Source organism: Pholcus phalangioides, unplaced genomic scaffold, assembly GCF_987345545.1.
Source record: "Pholcus phalangioides strain wild (caught in Gottingen) unplaced genomic scaffold, Ppha-v1.0 ptg000042l_1, whole genome shotgun sequence".
Lineage (NCBI taxonomy): Eukaryota > Metazoa > Arthropoda > Arachnida > Araneae > Pholcidae > Pholcus > Pholcus phalangioides.
This window is the reverse complement of record NW_028301628.1, coordinates 12870483-12895758: the sequence shown is the minus strand read 5'-3', so window position 1 is coordinate 12895758 and position 25276 is coordinate 12870483. Positions and strand designations below refer to the sequence as shown.

The window sequence follows — 25276 nt, the reverse complement described above, 5'->3', positions numbered from 1 at the left end:
GAAGCCCGCGGGCCACTCAGTCATACCGTGGTATTATCGGTTATTAAAAAAACCGGGTTCCCTAAATTTATTCAACGCTTTTATTTACTCTGAATTTATTTCTTTCATTCAATTTGAATTTTTTTTATTTGAAAATGACTTCCTTCAACTAATTAATTGATTCTTTTTAATCAATTATTTTTTTTTTATTATCCACAGATTTGTCTCGATAATTCTAAAAATCATATTAAAATCTCGATAATTCTAAAAATCATATTAAAATCTCGATAATTCTTTTCGTGATCATGTGGTGCAAATTACCGATGTTAGACGCCTTCAGATGAACGAAAATAAGTATCGAGGTTGAAATAAAATTCAAAACGAATTTGAGCAAACTATAAAAAAAATATTATTATAGAGGGATTTATCGTAGTAGAAGATCATTGTATCGACAGGAGTTTAACATTGGACTATAGGCGATTCCAAACAAAATTTGAAAAAAATATCGTTGTAATGGGATTTATCGTTACATCGAGTATCGTTGTGCGAGGTGTCACTGTAGTTCGAAAGACGATTATGATGCAGATATAACAGGGATTCTCGCAATTTATAAACTGACCGAGCAAAGAATAGAATTTCGCTTATAACGAGAATTCCTTATAACAACAATTTCTCCCCTTGATTGTGAACTCTCCTTATAACGGACTTTCGCAGTATTAATTAACGAAATATTGTTATTTAAATGCACTGTCATTTACATCGTAAATTAACTATACCATCCTCACTCAAACTCAAAAAAACTAAAAAGATATATATATGTGACTCCCGGTAGAGGCAGAGATGAGTTTTTTCCTTCCTTAAAAAAATTAACATCTTAAATAATAAATATCTTCACAACATCCAGTTTTCTGTATATCTTGTATATATATATATATTCAGACTTGGTTATTATGTTGTTAAAATTTTTTTACTACAATACGGAAATTCTTCCTTTGATTATTTTGGTAAGAGAAAACGCACCCACACGTCGCGCGACGTCACGAAGATCGAAACCAAGAGGCCTTTTTTTCCCGCCAAAAAAAGAGAAAGATGAAGAGACAACTCTTCCTTTCTTCTCCTTCAAGATGATGATAGAGTCCTAGAGGGCGCCACCATCGGATTTGCCTTTTCCCCCCCACTTCCCGAAGAAAATAAAATAAGAAAGAAAACCGAAATAAACCTTCGGACCCAGATCAGAGGTATCTTTACCAATCACCAGTGTCTCGTGATCCCATCAACAGGCTTAATCTTGAACTTCTCTTTCGCTCTCTCTTGCAACACAGCATCGAAATCACTGGAAATTAATTATGTGGTGGTGTTTGTAAAAAGAAAAATTAACATTCTGTGACATGCTAACACTAATACCGATACTCTATCATGATCTACAAAATTCCTGTCTGTAAAAGTGATTTTTTTTAAAAAAACTTTTGTGAGCATGTAGAAGATTAGTAAGAACGAGAAGAGGTGAGTGAAAACTTAAAATTTGCTAAAATAATATATTTAATAGTAATTTTTGTATCGTATGAAAATATTGTTATAAAACAGAATTTGAGGTGACGTTCGGTTGAACTTAATTTTGTGTATAAAATTTTATATATTTTTAAATAACAATAGAGAGAGAAACTTAAATAATGATTGATAATGAAACATCAATAATTATTGCATGATTCGCAGAATTTTACTGCATAATAAATCATGAAAAATGCAAGTTTCGATGATTTCTGATTATTTGATGGTTACCTCAGAATTGTCTTTTTTTACCAGTTTTATTGGAAAATTTTTTCCACTAAAATGACGTTGGAATTCATTTTGTTACGAATGGGTTTTCTCCGAAAATGATCAAGGGGTGAATTTGGAAGCATAACTTGATAAATTTTATTCAGCGCCAAATGAATTACAACTTTTCTCGTAGTCTACAAAAAACAAAAAATATTTGCTGCATATGCGAATTATACTTTTATTTGGCGAATATTTACTTGATAAATTCTCTAAAGTAATTCCGGAATTTTCTTAGTGTTATGCAATAACGCTTTTAGTCAATTTCTTAAAGATGGATTGTTTTTTTAAAGACGAACATTAACGTAGGTGCCGCATTAATGCAAGCGTAAAAATCTCAAAAATTATGTTTTTGAAAAGTAAAGGCCGCAACGTATACCTAGAGAAATAAAGTGAGTTTCGATATTAAAAAAAAAGGTTTTTGGCAATTGTTTGACGGTTTCTCAAAGTTTTATAACAATATATTAGAGAAATAACGCTTTGTATTTTTCTTTCAATAACGAACGGGAAAATAATTATTGGTTGTCTCCATACGTTATTTTGTATGAATCTTATTATTTTTATTTTCATTTTCTCCGTATTTTCAACCTACCTGCTGCAGTGATTGTGTTCTTAAAGCACAAACTTTCGGTGCTTGTGGTGGTCAGGGTGCCTACATTTAATTTTCGTTTAAAAAAACACATCTCTAAGTAATTGACCATTAATGTTATCGTATAAATTTCAACAATTACCTCGTTAAATTGCACATTTTTCAGATATTCAGAATTGGTTTCGGCATTTTAGTAAGCATTTTTTAAGAATTTTTTTTTTCTTTCAATATACAAAATCTGTAATCACGTGAAAGTTAAACATTTAAAGAAACATGTTAAAGAAACGGACGGTGCTTACGTTGATTTTTTTTTTCTACGGTAGTGCCAAGAAACACGGTATTTTTTTCGGTCTCCCAAACAACGTATGAAAAAATATCCATTCTTACTTGTTGCGAATTTCGTTCGACCTTATCTTCTATCTTCTATTGCTCCTTTTGGCACTAATGTTTTCCTGTTTGTAAAATACATATACTTTTCACTTTATTTACAAATTTATTATGAATTATTTTAGTGGATAATTGGATGTAGGACGAAAACGTTTTCTATTTGTGAAGATTAAAAAAAACAAGTTTATAAATTTCAAATGTCAATTTATTAGTTGCATTTTTCAGATATTCAGAATATTGGTTTTATTTTTCCAAATAATTTTCATTTCATATTTCATTCATGTTATCATTTTTATGTAATTTCTTTTTGAGAAAGTAACGTAATAGAGTTTTGGCATATAATGGGTTAACCAGTAAACACCCTTCTAAAAACGGGTGGATTGCGCTGCACATGCCAAACCCAGCACATGCTACACCGCACATGCACCCACAACCCCCAACGAATAGGTACATGCGGGAATATGCGTGTACGTGTAGTGCAACCTGACGTAAAGTTTGTTTCTGTGTAATGCTTGTCATGTGTAGTGCTGCCATCTGCCACCAGTTTTTCTAACTATGAGTGAAGTGTTATGATTGAATGATTTATCGTTGTAGGACTGTTGCTCTCTGTGGCGAGACTTTTTAACGGGGAGATGGGCTCGCATTTGCTCCTTGAAGTTGGGAACCACAGAAAACCAACTTCAGCCAACCACCACTGTGGGGTTCGAACCCGGATCCTCGCATCGCGAGTCCGTCACTATAAACACTCGACCACCACAGCGGCAAAATTCTCTTTAAATATTAAATTTAAATTAAATATTATTATCGTTTGAAGTAATATTTGTGCCGTAGAATCTGCATTAAGGTAATTATTTACCTTAGAAGATAATCTTGTAAAATAAATGAAGACCGGAAATGTGTGGTAAGCACAGTAGGTACCAAAAAAAGTTTTTTTTTGCGTCAAAAAGAAAAAAGGAGTAAATAACGAGGTATACCTGGAAAGCGATGTAAGTGCCAACTCACTCTAAGTAGTTGAAAAACGCGTTAGTAGATGCCTCTTGCTATGTTGGTCTACGGAGCCAAAAACGTACTTTTCGCTCTCCTGTAAGATTGGCACTTACTTACATTTACCATTTCTAGTCTTCTCCTAAAATATTTTATATACAGAAGTAAAATATTCTCCTAGTGCTCTCGCCATTTGTTTCACTCAATATCAGGGATGCTCAAGCTTTTGGAAATGTCGGGCCACTTGAGCAATTTGAAAAAACTCGCGCGGGCCATTCAAATAATTTAGTAACTTGTAGCGGGCCGCTCGATTGATGGATGTCGGTCGAAGTTTAACTACAGGCCCGTTTGCACGCGTAGTTTAAGCTACAATGAAGGGGGGGGGGGCGAAGCTAGAATAGGCACTGCTCAATCACCAAAAGAAAATTAAAACATACTAAGATAAACCTTTAGTGCACTTTTACAAAATTAGATTTGAGATTGACAGCGACTTTGAAGGACTCTGACGGTCGCATTTGGCCCACTGGGGCCATGGGTTGAGCATGTATGTTCTATATCTTTGTTTTCCAACCTGTGGTCCATGATTATTTTGTAAGGGGTCAGCGGAATCAGTTTTATTTGCTACAATTTGAGTGAAATTTTGTGCTGTGATATTGTAATTTATTCCTTTTTACGATATGTAAATTGCAAACGAAATATTGATATTTTTAGGGGGGGGGGAAAGTCAAAACTGACCTTCTGACGCTACAGGGTGTCTGCAGAGCATTGACCTTCACTACAGGGGTCCCGCGATGTCAGAAACATTGGAAGCACTGCTTTATTTGATGTATTATCAAACTTCTTTAATTTTATGAAAATTAAACGTTATTTATCTTGTCAGTGTTTCCCAAAGTAGGCAGACAATATAACCCCTGGGGGGGGGGGTGATGGAATGGTCCAGGGGGCTGATAGAAGCTATGAATAAGATCCTACCCATAGCTTTTAATATAAATTTTAATATATAGATTTTTTTTATATGATAAAATTCTATGGGTCAGCTTAAGTTTGGGGCGACCGTAACGAAAACATTTCTGAAGAAGGGGTATGGTAGAACTAACAACGTTTGGGAAACTATCGGAGAAGTCTAAGACTTCAACCGAAATTTCTAAGAATATTCTAGATACGAAGCATGAATGTTAATTTGGTTTCTTATAAAAAAACATTTATACAGAAAGTAGTTGTTCTAAAGATCAGAATGGTCAAGTTTGTAAAGTCAATGAATTATTTGAATTTTATCGTGATAAAAACTAATAAAATTCACGTTTTTGGAAAAGCCAATTTCTCACACAAAATTCACTCTGCCGTTTATGGTCGAGTAAGCTCTGAGCTATAAAATGCCTAGATCTCAATATAAGAGCCTCCGTTCTCTGTTCGATATAACATTTTTTTTTCTTTTATGTACGCCTTAGAATTACGCTCCAACTTTAAGATAGCGTTTGTAGCAACTACACATTTACTGAATCGATAGGCATTTCTTGCTGGCCTTAAAACTAAAAAGTTACTTGAAGTATAAAGGCTTCTTTTCCAGTCCAGTCATAGAGCGAATTTGAATGTCTCTGGAGGCGGATAAAAACGTTGTTTTATGTGTTTGCGGCAAAGAATTTGAAAGTCCTTAGACTCTAAAGCTGATCAGTTACAACTGCTGTTCGACTCTTGTAGTGAAACAAAACGAAAAATTTTAAACATTTCTTTGACTTCTTGCTTAAATATTCCTATGAGGAACTTCTAACGAATGGGAGCCTGTCGGAATGCACTGTCTATGGTTTCTGTACCTAACGTGAAGTTTGTTTCATAGAATTCTTGCTACGTGTGCAAAGAAGTGCTGCCATCTGTTTTCCGAACACGGAAGAAACAACTCGGTGCTATTTTGCTGGTTGTGTCGCGGGTGAATTTTAAATGTTGTAAGCTTCATTGTTCTTTTAATGAAATTAATTAGTTTATTATTTTTTTTATAATCAATTAATAATTAACTTATTAAATTAATTAATTTTTGCGCAGTTAGTGAAAAGATTGGTTTACATTCGACAAGCTTATTCTCTATAAGATGATCATCAGACCTATACTTCTATACGCAGCTCCCGTGTATCTGTATGCTCATCAAAAAACCTGGTAGCACTTGAAGCGATTTCAGAAGAACATTCTCAGGCGATAGATATTCACTGGTCTTTCCCGGTTCGTCTAGAATGTGAATATTCGTAGATTCCGGAATACAGACCATTTTTGTCGCACCTCGGTCATTTTCTGGGAACGAGGGCTAATTAGACCGGAACCTAAAATTTATTGCCGATTCCGAATGACCGCCTTTTTTATATTGACCGACGGGTTGGCGCGCTTACCACTCAGTGTCTGACTCATTGCGGTAGAAATCTTTGTCCGTGGTCACGTCACCGTTTATTTTGCATCCCTGCGTCAGGAAAGTTTCTGACATGGACGAACCGGGTATCGAAATTGTGACATCTCTAAACATCTTTTGGTACTTTAGGCGAGTACCTTATCTACTTGGGATACCCCGCGCCATTGACACGAGTACAGAACATCGCTGCATATTCCAAAAGGCTTGCCAAAAAATTCTATGATAGACTGTCTCAGTCCGAGAGAATTCCTACATCTCCCGAAAATTGATCCTTACCACAGCGGAGTGAAACTTCGGGTTCCCCACACCGAAGAACTTTCTGCACATGCTTAGATCAGCTGTTCCAGGTTTGTGAACGATGCCACTCACCTCAAAAGAAGGGGGGGGGGAATTCTGAGTAGCGTTGCAGCGCTCTTGAACTCGGTTTGATGCAACATGCCCGAACATTATGATTCTCATGAAAATTGGAATATACATGCATGATAGTAATTATATAGTGGCTCTGATAATATTCCATTTTTCTTGATGATGAGAACAAGGGAGGAAAAAAGGCATATCAATCTACTTTGGCTATCTTTTCTATTTTTGATGCTGTGGATGTCTGGTGAGGATTCTGGTTAGTGTAAATATTGCACACATACATATTTAATCGCATTAACTCTAAGTTCCCCGGTATTAATTAATTTATTTTAGTTATCTATGAGACCTGGTTGGGCTCGTGTTGATTACGGTAATTTTCTTTAAGAAAAAAAAGCCCCCCGGGATGTCAAGTGAACCTAAGGATTCACCCACATAACGCATATTAATCCCTATGGCGAAGCACACTACTGCTCTCGAATCGGCAGGGTAATGATGAAGACGATTTGATAGATATCACCAGTTATGGTTTTCAGGTTTGCAATCGTGTCTACGGATACCCAACTTCAGCCGCTGACCCCCACTCTGTCGTCCGTGGGGTTTCAACGTGGATCCACGCGATGTGAGTCCATGACGATACCCATACGACTATTAGCTGCGGTGTCAATGAAGAACTTGCGATCAGACACGAACAATGAGCACAGCGCACATGTAGGAATTAAATTGTCCTACATGTTTCATCTAAGTCAAAAGCTTCTCAATTCAGATGAGATACTGTAAGTTCATGAATATTAACATAACATGAAAATTCAAGCATTCGCCATCCTCACTTCAAAACACGGAAGAGAGATGGCAGCACCAGCATAAGACGAAACAAGCACAATTTCGGGATTATAAATATGTTAGAGCATACACAATACGTGCATGTAACTGCATACAACAAATTCCTTAGAAATTCCGCAAAGGGGATGTGTGCGAAGTGCACGTTAAAAGTGGTAGTAATAGCATCTAATGGTATTCCGTATATGGTTAATTATTTACAGATTGAAATTTTCAAAAGAAAAAAGTTTTATGTTAACAATTTTTAAAACTCCAAACATTAATTTGAGCACCACTCCAATGAAAATTAATTACGCTTTTAAACTTCCATTTGCTTCATGAAGATCCATAAAGACTTCAAAGACTTTTCGGGAAAAGGAATATGCAGAGTTGTTGCATCTTCCGACGGGGATAATGAATAATTACCAATCAGAAACCGGGGAGTGCTGGAGGATACTTGATTGGTGCCTTAATTAGTTTTCACTCAGGGTTTTTCCATCCTCAAATTTCATGGCTGGAGTCGTTTACGTTTCTTAAGCTAATGCTGAACATTTTTCGAAGAACTCAAAACAATTTATCGAGTGACAAAATATGACACTTGGGAGGCACAGGCGGGATCCGGAAAATTCACCTCCGACATTTCGCACTTGACGTTTCACCCGATATTTAGTCCCGAACGGGGCCGAGTGGATGAGTGACCACAAGTGACAGTATGAGTGACCGAGTGAGTGGTTGAGTGACCTCATGAGCGGGAATATGAGTGATAGAGTAAGTGGGCAAATGACCGCACAAGTGACTGTGTGAGTGGCCGAGTAAGTGACTTCATGTGACAGCATGAGGGACCAAGTGAGCGGTCAAGCGACCATCTGAGTCAGTGAGTAATCGTATGAGTGACCAAGTGAGGAAAAATCACCATCCCTTCCGCATCGAAGCTATGTGTGTTATATACACTACTTAAGACTACACAGCTCTGGACGTTGTTTTCGTCTATGCAAACATTGCTCTATAGCAGTATTTCCAAACCTTTTTAATAACTCAACCCCACCCCGTTTCTAAGGAGCTGGCATAAACTCATCACCGCCCCACCCCCCTGGAGCGGTAAAACCATTTTTTTGTTCAAAGTGACGTTTATCGTTAAAAAAAGGCAGGATAAGGAACAGCGATTAGCTGTAGCAATAATACTGACATAAGTTACCATTTACGCAGAGTTGTCGGATGAGTCAGCCTAGGAGTGCCAAGGGGCTTTACCCCTCCCCCCTTTCGATAAGAATTTTATCTTTCCCATGCGTGCCAAACCAACTTCTTACAAAAAATAGTGACTGAACTGCCTTCTGCTGTCAAATACCTTCTCTTTATTTGTTTCTTATGGTTTCTATGTATATGTAACGGTAAATCAGTATGCTGCCCATAATAACCGGTTATTGTGGATACTTTCCAATCGTCTTGGTAAGGTTGATAAATTTTCACTTTCACCAGCGAATATACATAATACCCAAGCGTCGTTTAAAAATTTGATAAATACTGAATAAATTATCACTTTTACCGGCGATTATGCATAGTAACAAAGTGTCGTTGGTAAATTTGATGGAAACTTGAAATTTGTTGCCTTATTTCAATTTAAATAGTAATTAATTTATAATTTAATTTTTAATTAATAAATATTTTTAATATTAAATTTATAAAACTTATCAAAATGTCAATATCCTATTGGGGTGGATTCACATCTACAGGCACTCGCCGTGTTGTATCAGACACGGCAAACATTCTCCAACATAAAAATGTCCGTGACTGCGTAGCCACGATGCAATAGATATGAATACGTTCATTCGTTTTCTGTAAAAAAATATTTGCCGTGTCAGATACGACAAGGCGAGTGTCTGTAGACGTGAATTCACCCTTAAACGGGTAAAAGTTTTTGAAATTGTTCTATGAAGCGGAACTTCAACATTGTCTCTACGGGAGAAAGAGAAATTTTGGTTCCGGAAGATTTTATCTGTATAAGCGGAATATCTCTGTTTATCCGTTACCCAATCGACAGGGCTGATTGCATGCATTAATTTTTGTAAATGTAGAATTTTTACATACCACGTTCATGTTAAATATATCAGTTAAGATGGTGAAACATCGTTTTGGTTAGATATATTTCATTTACGTTGCGAAAGGGGGGAAGAGTAAAGTAGTTTCTTTTATCAAATATTTTTACTTCAGAAACTTCCTCTCGCACCAGTTTGGGAACCTTTTCTCAACAACTTCAACAACTCTCGAATTGATGAAATGACGCGAATTCTTCTCCTTTTCCAAATCAATTCTTATATAGACCAGTGTATCTCAACCATTTTTCCGCCATGCCCCCCCCCCTCCCCTCCCAAGCCATCTTGTAAAATCCTGATGCCCCCATTCCTCCTACTACACACAAAGTTAATATATTGAGGAAAATTATTTAAATGCTGTTTTAATCTACTTCTGTGAATTTGAAACTCTTTTGAAGGTTAAAAATATGAATTTTCATAAATCATGAATGCTCCCTCAAAAAATCTAATTGCCCCCCCCTTAAAAATCATATTCCCCCTTGGGGACGTGGGCCCCACGTTGGGAATTACGGCTCTAGACGGGCTTTAAAAGTCTCTCTCTCACTTTGTGAAAAATATTTATAGGTCTATATTTTTCTCGATGCCATGTTTCATTCGTAAACAAACGTAAAATTCGACAAACGTAAGTAAAGGTACAAATAGCAAACCTCAAATCAGCTAGAGCGGATTATTACTAGGCTATTTTGTGACGTGAAATGGGAGATTTGAAAGCGCAACTAACTATTTCAAAAAGTTTTGCCCTGTCTCAGCTATACGTCAGGATTTTGTGAACGTGACTTTCATGTTAGTTGAAATGATGAGTATGAATTCATATTCCTTCGAAACTCGTTAAAAGCAGTAAACTGGAATTTACTAACTAGAAGAAAGATGAACATAGAGTTCGAAACAAGACTTCACCGTATGTACTGTATGTATAGTGTACTTGCATTTGAATGCGAATCGAGAGAATATGCTCTATATACTTTTTAAGATATAACTTTGCTCGTTGATGATGAATTTTATAAGCACAATTTAAACCATAAAAACTCATTTAATTCAAACATATGAGACAATAGTTGTAAGTAATTTGAGAGGAATTCTTCAAAAAAGTTGCTGTTGTCTCAAAATAAGTGTCAGTTGTTGGAAATTATCTCTATGCGGTCCACTACATGATTAAAAATGCTTATCAATAATCTCGAAGAAGAATCATACCATTACGCATACGCTGAATGTATAAAGTATACAGGGTGACTCCATGATTCCCCTTGCCGCATTTAAAACTGGCAAACCGTTGATCCTAGAGGGATACTTCCAATTAGAGAAAGTATTCAAATAACGTGTGGAGATACGTCATTTACGTTACAAGGCGTTGTATGGTTATTGAAACAAAAAAAAAAAAAAACCCTTTTATATAGACCCCCTGTGCTCAAAACCCAATTAAAAAGTTGTTGTCAAGTCTCTTCTGAGACCAAGAGAAAAAGAAATTTTACGTTTCTGAGTGCAATATTCGACGAGACATTTCAATTTTTGAAAATGGGGAAAAATTGGGGGAAAAACCAGCACAAATGAGGGGGGAGGAAAGCACTTTCCATTAGTTTACGCTTTTTCCCCCCAACTTTTTTCCATTTTTTCAATTCAAATATTTCACTTAGAAACACTGTTTTTCTTCTGTTGGCCTCAGTAGAGACAGGGCAACAACTTTTTTAATTTGGTTTTGAGTGCGTAGGGGAATTAGAAAAAGTTTTTTTTTTAATTATTTTAATAACTATACAACCTCTTGCAACATGAATGACGTATCTGAAGTACAAACGTTATTTGCATTTTTTTCTAATTGGAGTTATGCCTCTAGGATCAACGGCTCACCAGTAAATCGGGATGCCTGGTGTTAGCTATGCATGAGGCTCATTTACACATGTTAAGTAGCTCAGTAGTTGGCTAAATTTTGAGTCGTTAAGTGTTCAAAAAACTCCCATGTAATAAACAAGTAGTCAATGTTCATCAGATAATAATAGAAGGCCGCGCCCACTGGCGCATGCGAATAGGCCCTACTTAACCGAATAAACATAATTCATCTTTTTGTCTAATTGCCAACTAACTCACTTGATAACTTACCTACTAAACGGCGTGTAAACGGCCCTTAACGTCTACGTACATTTTAAAGTGCTTAACGACTTTTGAAATTTCGTTAACGACTAAACTACTTGACGCGTGTGTAAACAGTCCAAAAAGCTTGACGTTCAGCTAATTATTGTCAAGTGACGTTCCCACTAATGGTAAAAGTAAAATTTGTTCCAAGAAAAACTTCACCAATTCTTGACAAATGTATTCTTGACGAGATGTATGGGCAGCCTATTTTTTTTATTCTCAATTCGCAGTTTCTTGTTACAATAACGTTCATGATCAGAGTGCATATTTTGCACGATGATAAACCATTTCGATCTGAGATAAATAAATTAAAATTGCTGGAATAGAATATTCCGTGTGGTTAGAACTTAAACATATATCGGGAAGTTCCGAGTTAAATATTATTACTAGAGTGTTTGTTTTTATATGGACCGCAAAAAGTCTAGAAGCGCCATAACTTGCTAACGATAACCGCAATTTTTTTAATAAAAAGAATGAGAGATTGAAAAAAAAACAACTTTGGGGTTTTTCTTTTGGTCAAATCCATTGACTGGGAATTTTTCTTTTCTTTGCTGTGTTTTTTGCTTTCCGTGCTTTGAATTTCTTTTCCGTGTCACGTCAAATTAATGTGTGCATTTGCAATTAACTTTGGCTGCGCGTTTGTTCAGAATTGAATGCAGCAATAGAAGAAGAACAGAAAGAAAAACTTCACGGCAAATAAGGTTTATTAACTGGGCTTTTCTTTTCGTGCCATCAACACAGGACTCGGATGGCTCTTATCAGAGAACAAAAGGAATGTTTGTGCTGCAATTCTAGATCAATATATTTAACGATCGATAGATGTATAAAAATCTAAACTGTCTAATTCTCTATTAGACAAGGAAAAAATTGAGAGAAATACTTAAAATTATTACAACTGATTCATAAACTATTCAATTTAAGTATCTATAAATTAGTACAATTAATTTTTTTCACGAATCAGAGCTTGAATTATATGTTACGGTAAATGTTATAATTGTTAGTTGGCATGCAGAGCCACCAGTTATGCATAATCACTAATCGTCTCGGTAAGTTTGATAAACTTGGAAAAAAAATCATCGTCTCTCTCTTCTCGTTTAATCAGTTTATTAGTTCTCAGCTTCATTATAGCACAGGATACTTCTCTGTTCTCTATTCAGACTTTGCCTACCGGTGCTGAGACCGACCAAATGAGCTTTGTTTCCATCAGTGAAGGACCCCGCAGGTTGGCCTTCTGCAATCTCTGCTTGTCTCGTTCGGTATTCAGTCTAGTCTTGTCGACCGATCCATGTGGTGCCCTCAGGTGGCTCTGCTTGGCCAACGCTCACTCTAAAGAACACTCCTCTTATTTTTTTTTTTTGGGGGGGGGGGAAAGGATGTTGGCTTGGCTCTTACTCTATTCTTATCATCTCAACACTTGGCAACCGGCACTGGACCCGGTCAGAGGGACTTTATTTCCACCCATTATTTCCCTCTTCCAGGTGGACCCTTTATCGACTCTACTTGTTTCGCTCATTTCATTGCTTATTCTTTACCCTTGATCTGCTTGGAGTACGCACTCAAACGAAATTTGCTTATACTTGTGCAATATAAATTTGCAAACACCTGCACCTACTTATACAATAAGCATTTTAAGGGTAGTTACAATATGTCATTTCACATTTCACTGAAACCGAAACTACTACTTTACGAAACACCAGCTCTATCCTTTGACCTTTGAAGACCCGGCACACCCCACTTCCCATCTCAGAGAGATATCGAAGCGCTCCCGGAGGATGGGTATATCCGGAAAATTTTATTATAAACAGCAAAACATTGTCGCCTCAGACGCGAAGGCAACAAAAAATAAAATTGTCAATAATGAATATAAAATTTCGAATCGCAGTAAATCAGCTAATCACAGTCATCCACTGTCCAGCTTCCACATATCAGTTCAATTGTTGGCATCGGTCTTCAGTAGTCCGCCATCTTCTAGGCCGCAAGTTGTATATCCTCGCCTGACTGCTGCTATCTCGCGAGGGTGGGTACGTGACGTCAGTAACACCTCTCAGTCTTGGCCGCAAATCGTAACCTCTCACCTGACTGCTGCACTCCCCTGATGGCACATCAGGTCGGTGCTTCCTCTCGGTTCGCATGCTCCTCTGGTTTTGTCGTGCATATCTCCAGAAACCTGACGATACCTATGAGGCGGCGGAAGTTCGTAGGACTACGAAGGATCTTTATCTTCCAGGCTAAGATATAAGACTGGCATCTTACCAAAGTGTAACTGAACCATCTTAGGACACTGCGTTGCATAGTGCCAGAGAGATCCAGAAGCTCCACAATTACAAGCAGAGTGAGTTGAACGCTTATATTGTTTTAAATAGACCGGAAATGAACCGTGCTCTGTTAACACTATTATATTTTGTCTGGGCCAAACATAAATTGTGCCACCGGACACGTCGTTGGACTTAATAAGCGTCTTTGACCGCATTGGAATTCCAACTACATTGAAACGTCTTCAACCGATCCTCGCGCAATCAGCGTTGGCCAAAGCTCCTTGGCCATGGATGTTCATCTGGAGTTTGAAGATTAGTGGCTTCCTTAGCAAGTTGGCCAGCTTGCTCGTTGCCAGCTACTCCGGAGTGCGCCTTCACCCAGGCCAACCGTATTCTTGGATTTCCACAGAGGATGCGTATCTCTCTGACATTGTAACACGGTGAACGTGGATTTTTTATTGCCCACAGACTCGATGCACTGTCTGAAAAACCATTCACTGGATGCCGTTCGGATTGCGCACATTGAACTGCATATAAAATTGCATATACCTCAGCCTGGAAGACACTGCTGTCAGTAGCAAGCCTTCTCTTCCAAGATACTTCACGAGAGTCATCCTGCCGCAAAACCACAAAGCTCTACCGGTTCCTTCTGGAGTCTTCGAGCCATCCGTAAAACCTCTTGTATCGGGTGCTATCACAAGATTACTATTGGATAGTGTTATCTTGTTTACTGCTATGTCCATACTTGGATGCTGTGGACAGGTCTTGGGCGTCTTTTCGAAGTCGGCGACTCGCAGTCGTGTAGCTTCCACTACAATATCCTCGTCGAGGTACAGTAGTCGTGTTTTGCGTGCTTCGTAATCAAGAAAGCTACTGAGAGGTGGATTCCCGGTTGCCACATATAAGACGGCGTTCGCCGTGGTGACGTAGGTTCCTGAAACATAAAGCAGAAATTGTCTCTGGGCTATACCCAGAGCTCTTCTTTGCCTCTGCGCCTCTGCGTAGGATCTCGATACCAAGAAGCGCATCCATAGGATAATTTCTGCTTCACCACAGACTTGTAGAGCATAGTTCAGAAATTATGTTGGAAGCCACACCGTGGTCCGGCCACTCTTCACAGCAACTGTAGAGTCTCATGCACTTTGTCAATCTGTTTCATCAAATGTGGCATAAAGTTAACCTGGCTATTTATATGTACTTCTAGATACTTTATTTGCTGCGAAGGCCAAATGCGGGTATTGTTTATTATAATGCGCGTTTTATTTTCCTTAGGATGGGCCCAAAGAAACTTAGTCTTCTCGACTTCTATCTCAAGATGATTCTCACCAAGCCATCTAGTCAATTGGTTGCACGTCATCTGAAATTCAGTAGGGATGTCGTCGTAATTAGCACGAGAAATCACAAAAACCAGGTCGTCCGCAAAAGCTTGTATATGGATGTGCGGTCCCTAATCAAGCTTACGCAGAGTGTCCAGGACCAAAGACCACAGAAGAAGACCGCCGCAAGAACCTTGTGGGCATCCTTTCTGCTGAGCTTTGATTGCAACGCCGCCATCGGTTGTCATCGTGATATATCTACCTTGTAGCATGCTCTCCGTTGTACGCACCAAGTTCCTAGGGAGAGGCATTCGTCGGAGCTGATTGATAATAATTTCGTGTCCCAAGGAGTCAAAGGCTCCACGTATGTCCACAGAGACTATTGCAGTCAACTGGCCCTGGATATGCTTCTGTGTCTGTCAAATAACTCGAAGGAGTTGAGCGATCGCTTTTTGGGCTAGTATGCCTTCAAGGCAGAGGATTATACATAATTCGAATGAATGAAAGGAAAACCAAAAGGAAATTCGGCACTGTATAGACCACTTTCTCCATTCATTTTTGACGAACAACCCTGGTTATGCAAGACATACAGAAAACTGGATGTTGTAAAGATATTTATTTTTCGAGATGTTGAATTTTTATGGACGGAAAAATAACAAAAAATAAATATCTTAACATCCAGTTTTCTGTATATCTTGCATTAACAAGTGTAGAGTGACATCATGTTATATAACCCTGGTTATTTTTCAGAAATCTCAAAAACCAAACTGAATTATTTTCTCTGACCTTAACACACGATAATATCAGATATTTTCATACAACAACTGATTTCCACAATTTTTTTTCCATCATAAATCGGAATCGGTCAAATCATTTGATATTTCAATACTAAATTGACTTTTCCATTCTAGTTTAAATAAAGTTTATGAATATCCACAATATTTTTTGTGAATTTGCATGGCGTATTTTAATTTTAGAAGGTAGTGTGTATATTCACCATGGTATGTAAGTAAGTAAGTAAGTAAGATAAGTGAGGGTAATGCATGGTCGTACTAAGCTTCAGTGATTTTTGCTGAGGCCTGTATGATAAATTCTGAAAAACTGATAATGTTAGAAAATACATCGAAAAGTTGGTAAAAGGAAAATGTAATTAATTATCCACGGTATATCTCCACGTAAAAATGAAAATGATAAATAATAATGAAAAAGCAATGGTAACTGCACTTGCCATGATTTACGAATCAGTCATGGAATTATGTAACATGAGAAGAAATACAAATGCATCGTAAGAAAATAAGTGATTTTCCGAATGATACTTCCGATACAACATAAAGAACTGGCGTGAAACTACGCATCACGCAAGTAAAAAAAACAAAACAACAAAACAAAACAAATTAGGTCTTGTGTCCAAACAAACAGCTATACTACATAATAACATCAAATTCCATTCGAAATAAGAAGAAATACAGAAAATTGGCCACGTTACCATCAGAGAGCCACCTCATTTAAAAGCAAAGAAATTGTACTAGTAGGCGTACAGTTTCATGAATAAAATTGCTAAGACCCGAAAGTAAAAATAATAATAATCTGATGTCGTTTGAGAAAAAAATTGAAAAGAAGTCAGTCATTTACTTTTATTTATGAAATAGATTTTTTCCTACAAATTGTATGTATGATCAAAAAATTAATGGTTTTTTTTACTCTTCCTACTCTCGGTAATGGATTTTTTTCCCACCTATTTTCCTTTTGAAGTCATTAAGCAGTTTCTTAGATGAAATGTCTCCTTTGAACTTTTTTTTAGTGTTTTCTTTGTATGTCACTTCTTTTTAATTAGTATATTATGGAAGTCATAAGGATTATGGTACTGCTGAAATTTTATGATCGGTGATTTTGTGAGTTGGTTACAACTTTTATGTGGTGAGACCATGAGATTTTACATTACTTATCTGCAATATTGATATCTGTGATATGTATTTGACAACATTAGAGTACTTCAAACAATACTTCTATTGAGAAATACGAAATATAAAAATTGATAATTTATTTTTATCATTTTCAAATGCTCAGGCGAATAGGTAGTCAACAAAACTTTCTGTGTTGAGAAGGTTTTCTGTGCCCTGAATAAAAACAGTCAATTCCTATGTAATTCGGTGCGCTGAACACGAATTTGACCATAAGAAAGCTGGACTGGCTTCGGTGTTTTTATTTGCAATTGTTCATTTAACACGTATATAGTAGTTCATTACAAATACATTCAAAAACAAAGGAAATATAATAAATATGCATGAGAAACATAAATATATAGAGATATGATATTAATAAACATAAAAACTATAGGACTGGGAATCGATTAAAATTTTTAACTGGTTAATAAAAAAAATTTAATCGATTTATCGAATTTTAATCGAAAATGTTTCCAAATACTATTCATTCATTGCAAGCGTAGTGTTGGCAACTATGTAATATTAATGGATGCTATATAAAACACATTCTATTCATTTCACGTATCTATCCACTGAATGGATGTGAATAAATATGGAAATAGATTAACAAATAACGGCCGCCCGCTTGAAGCTATTTAATATCGTCCCCCCTTTGCCAGATACACGAATGTGCAAAATTCTTAGAACTTGGAAATCGACATTCGAATGTTTACTGCACCCATGTTACTCAATGGAAGTTGTTCTCCTAAAATGTGTGTCTTGTAAAATGTGTTTCAAGAGGGGATACACACTTGCGTGTTTCTGGCCAAAATAACTAACCAAATAAACTAACCAAAATAAGTGATCCAATCAGCTGATAAACCCAAAAGTGAAAATTTGCGCATTCATGTATGTCTCTGGCATAAGGCGACGATATGCTGAACATGCTAAATCAGTAATTTTAGAAACATCATCTCTAGTTTTTATTGAATCAGATTTATGCTTCCTCATGTCGAAAAGTTTATTAATATAACCGTGGATATTAATAACCGTATTTAAAGAATATTTTTAAATACGGTCACTTATCTGAAATGTTATATATAGGAACATAATTTAAGACATTTAATCGGTTTAGTCAAATAAATCAAGTAAAATTACAAACTGTTAATAAAAATTTCAATCGAATTTTGATTGGATTGTTCGAGTCGATTAAATCAACTAAAATTTTTAACTGCGATCAACCAATCAATTGCACCAACCCTAATAAAAACACAGCAAAAATACCTAGAAAACAAATACATTACAGCACTAAAGTTCATTCATTTTTAACTTGGCAATATCTCCAATGCAAAGGCCGATAGGATTTTTATAGAACTTTTTAATGGTGATATTCGTGCTCAACAAATCAAAACCATTTAGAATCAGTAATTTTAGAATATTACTGATTCTGAATATTTCATATCTAACGCACTTTCATTTTTTGTCCACGGGTACCTCTCGTAAAACGATTTTTTTTTTACATTTTACATGGCAATATCTCGAAAACAAGAGCCAATAAAACTATTTGATAGTGATATTCGTGTTCGACAGGTCAAAATCATTCGGTTTTTCATATTTTAATGTCGGACGCAATTTCATTTTTGTACTGTGATAATTTGTAAGAAATTCAATAACGGAATTGATCATTTACGGTACAAAAACAATTCATTAAAACATTCATATACTGGAAGTAAATATCTTGATTTACGAACTATAATAACTACAATTACACACATTAATTATAACCTACCAAGTTGGGAATGGTTGTAAAGATATAAACAGAAAAAAAAACCAGAATTTAATTTTTTTTTTAGAAGACACCAACGAATAAGGCAAATACACAAAAAATAATAAAAGTCCTAATGCATTTCAACACCAATGGGTGCCGTCTTCAGAGGAAAAATTTAACCACTAGTTTCGCTGACAGAGTTTCCCATTTGGGTTGAATACCAAATCTTCACGCTCGGTTGCTCAGCGGAAGAACTACGTCTGTTCACTTCAAACGTCGTGGCCAGAATGAAGCTGTGAGCCTGCGTGAGATACTAATGCAGCGTCCTGATTGGACCTTTGCGGAATAGTGCTATCCGATTGGTCCATTCGAATTTTCTTGTAATTCCCGCTCAAAATGAATTTAAGCCATGGTGTTGCGATCGGGGGTGTAGATTTATTATCGTTCACTAGTATATTTTTGAAGGCCCGAATATATGTGCCTTCGTAGAAATCTAGATCAACTGTGGACTTGACTTTGTGAAAAAACTCTCGCTTCTTGAAATTTGAATTTGTGACCTTCTTGCCAACAGTGAGCGGCGATGGTCGATTTTTCACATTCCTGATTCTTAACACAGCGAGCGTGTTCATTTAATCTTGCTTTTATGGGTCTCCTTGTCTGTCCTATATAACCAAGAGGGCAATCACCACATGGAATGTAATAAATACCCCATTGTTTATTCTGCGGTATACCATCCTTAGGGGGCATGAAACCAAAGTTTTTAGTGGGCACATCTATGGTTGTTAGATTCAAAAATATACTAGTGAACGATAATAAATCTACACCCCCGATCGCAACACCATGGCTTAAATTCATTTTGAGCGGGAATTACAAGAAAATTCGAATGGACCAATCGGATAGCACTATTCCGCAAAGGTCCAATCAGGACGCTGTATTAGTATCTCACGCAGGCTCACAGCTTCATTCTGGCCACGACGTTTGAAGTGAACAGACGTACTTCTTCCGCTGAGCAACCGAGCATGAAGATTTGGTATTCAACCCAAATGGGAAACTCGGTCAGCGAAACTAGTGGTTAAATTTTTCCTCTGAAGACGGCACCCATTGGTGTTGAAATGCATTAGGACTTTTATTATTTTTTGTGTATTTGCCTTATTCGTTGGTGTCTTCTAAATATTCTTGGGCAAAGTGGATCAACTCTTCTAAGAATTTAATTTATTTCGTCGTTTTCCAGCCCCTGTCTGACGACTCACAAATAGCCTTTCTGCGGCGTTGTGAAGGAGAAAGACAAGTTTGTACATGGATGTGTAGAGCATGAGTGTGCGTTTGTGTAAGAGTAAACAAAACTCCAGTCCAACGTCATGGCCAAAGTACAAATCTAGTATGTGCTCTAAAAGATCAAAATAAGGGGGAAAATTGAAATATTCAGTATTAAAAAAAAAATCAATCGTTGGTAGACAAAAACCATATAACACATACAATACATATAAGACATATAGATAACTCATACGGATACAAGAATGAGTACAATATACTAGTGGCAAAGTAGATATAGTGGGATATAATAGGATGACTTATACAGAACAATAAAAATAGAAAAATGCACAGTATACATAAGAGACCTTAGGATCTTGTTTTGCTGAGATTGTAGTTTTTGCATGTTGCTATGACTTGCGTAGGCCCAGACCGGAGCTGCACATGTCATAATTGGTCAAAGTATAGATTTATATAGTATGACTTTATTCTTTAAGGAGATACGAGCTTGAGGAAATGTCATTTTGGAGAGCATGGCTAGGGCTTGGGTGGCCTTGTTCCTGACATAGTCAATCTGCGGACCAAAAGTCATTGGCCGGTCCAGAATACTATTACTTATATTTTACTTCGTTTTTCTTGTTAACCAAATAAATTGGCACTTGCTGTGGTTCAGCTCAATGGCATTGATGCCACACCAATTCTCAATGGCCTCGACGATTTCTTGAAGATTTTCACGGCATTTTGTAGATTTTCCTATTATTGGTGAGTATGATGGCATCGTCAGCAAAAAGTGCTATGATTCCTACCAGAGATGCAGGAATGTCGTTAATATAAAGTAAGAAGAGCTGATGGCCTAAACAGGATCCTTGCGGAACTGAGGCTCTCACTGGGTGCACGTTTGATAATGTTTTTCCAATTTTGACTCTGAAAGTTTTTCCTGAAAAATAGCTATGGAAGAATAACATAAAATGCTCCGGAAACCCCATGTCGATAAGTTTTACCAGTAATGTATCATGTTTAGTCTTGTAGAATGACTTACTTATGTCAAGACATGCTGCACAGACGTAATCTTTGTAGTTAAATGAGCCAATTATGAATTCTGTCACTCTGTGCAGTTGGGTTACACAGGAGTGCCCTCGGCGGAAGCCACGTTGCTCATGTCGGATGATGTTATGTTGATTAAGATAGTTATCAAGTCGTGTTTTATATATACACTCAAATAATTTGCATATGCAAGAAAGAAGGCTGATGGGTCTATAACTTTTTGCAATGAGAGGATCAGTACCCATTTTATGAATTGGTTTTATAATAGAAAGCTTTCAGATGCGTGGAAAATAGTTGATTCGGAGCATGCTGTTGAAAAGATTTGTGAGAGTAGAGATAATTGGAGGAGGTAAGTGAAGCTGCCTCTTTCTCTTCTTTGTCTCGCTCCTCCTACATGTGTGGTGTATAACAAAACAATATAACTTTTTTCACCACCAATATCTAATATACACTTCCGTTATTCTTGTCCGCTTGAGTATGGGCGCGGCCTAAGGCGCCTCATCATTCTCCATCTTAGAAAAAAACTTGTTTGTGGTTCTGATATCTGAAGTGACATATAATCGTAGAAAGAAAAAAAATGATGGAGGAATCGTGATTGGTTAAGCTCCTTGAAACCATAGGCTCACTCATTCACCATTTTTGAGCGCAACTTTGACGTCAGTATTATAGCTACAGCCAATAGTTGTTTCCTATTCTGCCTATTTTTTAATGGTTATGTCACTTGGAGCGGCAAAACGAGTTTCTTGTTGAAAGATGCAGGATGGTGAGTCCACCGTATTCACATTACGATTGGCTATTGCGACAATATCGATGTCACTCTTTTGTTCAAAGATAGCGGATGAGGATGCAGTCTAACATTTCTTACACTTCACTCATAGTTAGAAAAACTGGTGGCAGATGGCAGCACTACACATAACAAGCATTACACAGAAACAAACTTCACGTCAGGTTTCACTACACGTACACGCACATTCCAACAAGCACCAATTCGTTAGAGGTTCGCAGAGAAATATGGACGAGGTGCATGTGTGGGGGGTTCAGTAGTTTAATATTTCAAGGAGCTCTACGTTTTGTAGCTCGAAGTTTAGCCCTAACATCATATTTTGAAGTAAAGATGGTGAATGCGTGAATTGGTTTGTTATGTGAGTATATCTTATTGTTGGTGTGCCTACTCTCTTTAGAGAGACTTTTAAATGGGAGGTCAGCTGATATTGACGCCTTAAAGTTGGTTTCAGGTTTCAGATTTGAGCGGGTTCGTTGGTTCAGGCTCGAACCTAAATCCTCACGCTGAGAGTCGAGTACGACGCCCACACGACCGCACAGTGGCTTGAAACTCTTACTGCTGCGCTTTTTTGCTATGAACTACCGTGTCCAAAAATAACGAAAAATTCAAACGGATAGTATAAATAGTAAATTTATATTATGCCGTTAAATAAAAGATTCAGATGTTGAACAAAGAAAAGAATTAGAGAAGACGGTGATAATAATGGAAGCCAACCGCCCAAGGAAAATTGTCTCTAAGTCTCGTTTGATAAAAATCTCCATGAAAAAGAAGTGTCAGCTGCGATAACGAACGGCCAAGCTTTATATTGAATGGGACATGACAGAATAATCTCTAAGTAATTACTCGCAGGAAGAATCAAGAAATATTGCATCTCTGCTCGCCTCGAGGAAATCAACAAGTTCTTCAATGGAACAAAGATCTCAAAGCGCATTAATACTCTTGATAAAATCTTTCTTATTCGTCAATTTATCAAAAAAAATACTTCTATTAAAACAGTACAATATCAGAATATAGACTAACATATTACTTTTACAATTATCTAATGGTATATGCGTACACTATGTATTTTCAACTACGATGCTCGCTAAATCACCTTAAAGTGTTGGATGCTTGATTTTTTGTTAGCGTAGTGTTTATTTCGACCATTAAATCCAAAAATTCATTTCATTCAAAAATTTTGCTCGTCTTACTTCAAGCATATGAGATAGGATGCTCTTTTCTGATGTTGGATACAGATCACTGGTATATACAAGTTTTTAGTCCTCGGGATAAATATGCGGTACTTCTGCCGCTCGCAGGCCAGACCCTTGTATGCATATAATGAACATATGACCCGAGACATTCACGTAATTTTGGCCGCTCCATATTTTTAAAATTAAATGGCTCGTTCTTTTCTCTTATTTTCAACGAGACTAATTAAGATTTTTGGATTCGAGAATTAAGATTTATATTTATGACTAGAAATCTCTCATAATTATCATAATATAATTTATGATAATTATGACTATCATATTTATCTAATAATGACAATATATTTATCTCACATATTTGTCAAAACCTTTACGTTTTTTTGATGAATTATATTTTAACCCATTGCGATTTGAAGTAGCCGTCATACACGATTTTTCAGCAATTCTAGCGATAGTTGGCAAATTTATTTGTCTTTGATGGTTTTTCTTGGTCGTGATTGGCAACTTTACTTGACTTTGTCAGTTTTTCTGACTTTAAATGACAACTTTATTCGCACTTGACAATTTTTTAGTGATGATTGGCAATGTCTCGTACTGATCCCAATTTCCCGTATTTTTATGAAAAGAATATGACCATGCTTGGTATTTATCGCGTTGTGTGTATTGATACTTTTCCACCGGAACACTTCTTGCGGACTAAACGGAACCTCTTGACTAACCGCACGCTGGTCAGAGATTGTATACCCTTAACATAACCCTTGGTAATAGATGGTACCGATGACTCAAGAGAACGTTGAAAATCATAATGCACATGAGAATTCGTGAGATGGTATTACAATACATCGAAGAAAGAAAGTTTTCTGGATGTTACGCTGAGGTCCACAGTATATTCATAGAGAAAAGTCAATTTCTTGAACCGTAAGGACAGTTTATAATCCTGGTCATCAATTTCTTAGCGTCATTAACAATTTTTTCTTTCATGTGCTGAAAAAGAAGAAAGAAAATAAATAATTTTTGCTCTCTATAACATGCCTTTGAAAAAGAGTTATTTACGAAATGAATTTTATCTAATGCGCTATTTATTGGTGAAAAGATACTGAGATTTTTTTTCTTGTTGTAAATATTAATTTTTGACTGCCTCTGTTTCACCCCCCCCCCCCCATCAAAAAACCGTAATCTATGATAGATAGGAGAGAGAATGAATTTTTTCTTCTCAGGAGCAAAGATTCATTTGTTCTCGACTGCGTCTTGGAGCTCTAGCGTCTTGCTGGCTGGACCATCACAGCTGGAGCAAAAACATCTCAAAATGACAAGTTCGTTAAAGTTCCGTCATTTCTCATGTAAAGATGAAGAAAATGGCTGTTGTTTACTGTTACAATGTCAGATAAACCAGGGGTAGGGGAATGGGAAAATGGTTCCAGCAGTTTGAAGCTTTTCTGTCGTTAACAAGGGGCAGTGATTGATGCGATCTCCTTCAATTCGAATTTGAAATCTCCACTGGGAGACAAAAAAAAACTGATTTTTACCCCAAGCATCTGATATACTTTAGAGGAAAAAATGAACTTATCCAGATTATACGATATCGATTTACGCGTTTATGAAGTAGAAGTTTATGTGAGTAAATATAGTCGTACGTACATTCTAATTTGAATAATTTGAATTTTTTAGTTGAATATTCTGTTTTCCATACTAATTTTTACTAGCATTTACCAGAATGGGTCATTTGTTTGACTGACTCCTTGGTAAATTGTTCTCTTTTTTTTTTTTCTTTTTTTTTTTGTACTGTTATATGATAACAATAAATTCGATTTGATTTGATTCCGCCTAAAGCCAAGGAAACTCGTTAGAAATACCTTTATGGGATCTTAGCGTCCTTAGCTGTCAGGCTATTACAATCAAGGTTCAAACTTCTATGCTGACGTCATATTCTCGATGAGAATTCGTTAAATGAAAACAAGCGACGACGTCACAGGGTTCTTCTTTTACGTCATAGAATCTATCGAGGAGAAGGTCTCTCGGTCTAATTAGGTAGAAAACGTATAACAATTTTCTTATCGAAATAGAAGGCCAAGATGACACTATAAAAGTTTGATAAAATATCTCTTACAAAATTTAACTAAAACAAACAACATCAATAAGCTTATTGGTTGCATTCGCTCGAATATAACTGGTACGCTTATTGGTTGCATTTTTCAAGTTTTACAATGGAA

General features: G+C 36.7%; 1 protein-coding gene across 3 annotated transcripts in view; it reads left to right on the top strand.

Moving 5' to 3' along the window:
- The first annotated feature begins 1225 nt into the window (after positions 1 to 1225).
- Positions 1226 to 25276, top strand: part of LOC149064493 (uncharacterized) — a 136503-nt gene continuing 112452 nt past the window's right edge. Inside the window, exon 1 of one of the 3 annotated variants that reach the window (XM_089254587.1) lies at positions 1226 to 1482. The gene's annotated coding sequence lies outside the window, so the exon portion shown is untranslated. The remainder of the gene's footprint in view (positions 1483 to 25276) is intronic. The other 2 variants (XM_089254589.1, XM_089254588.1) reach the window with 2 other exon arrangements.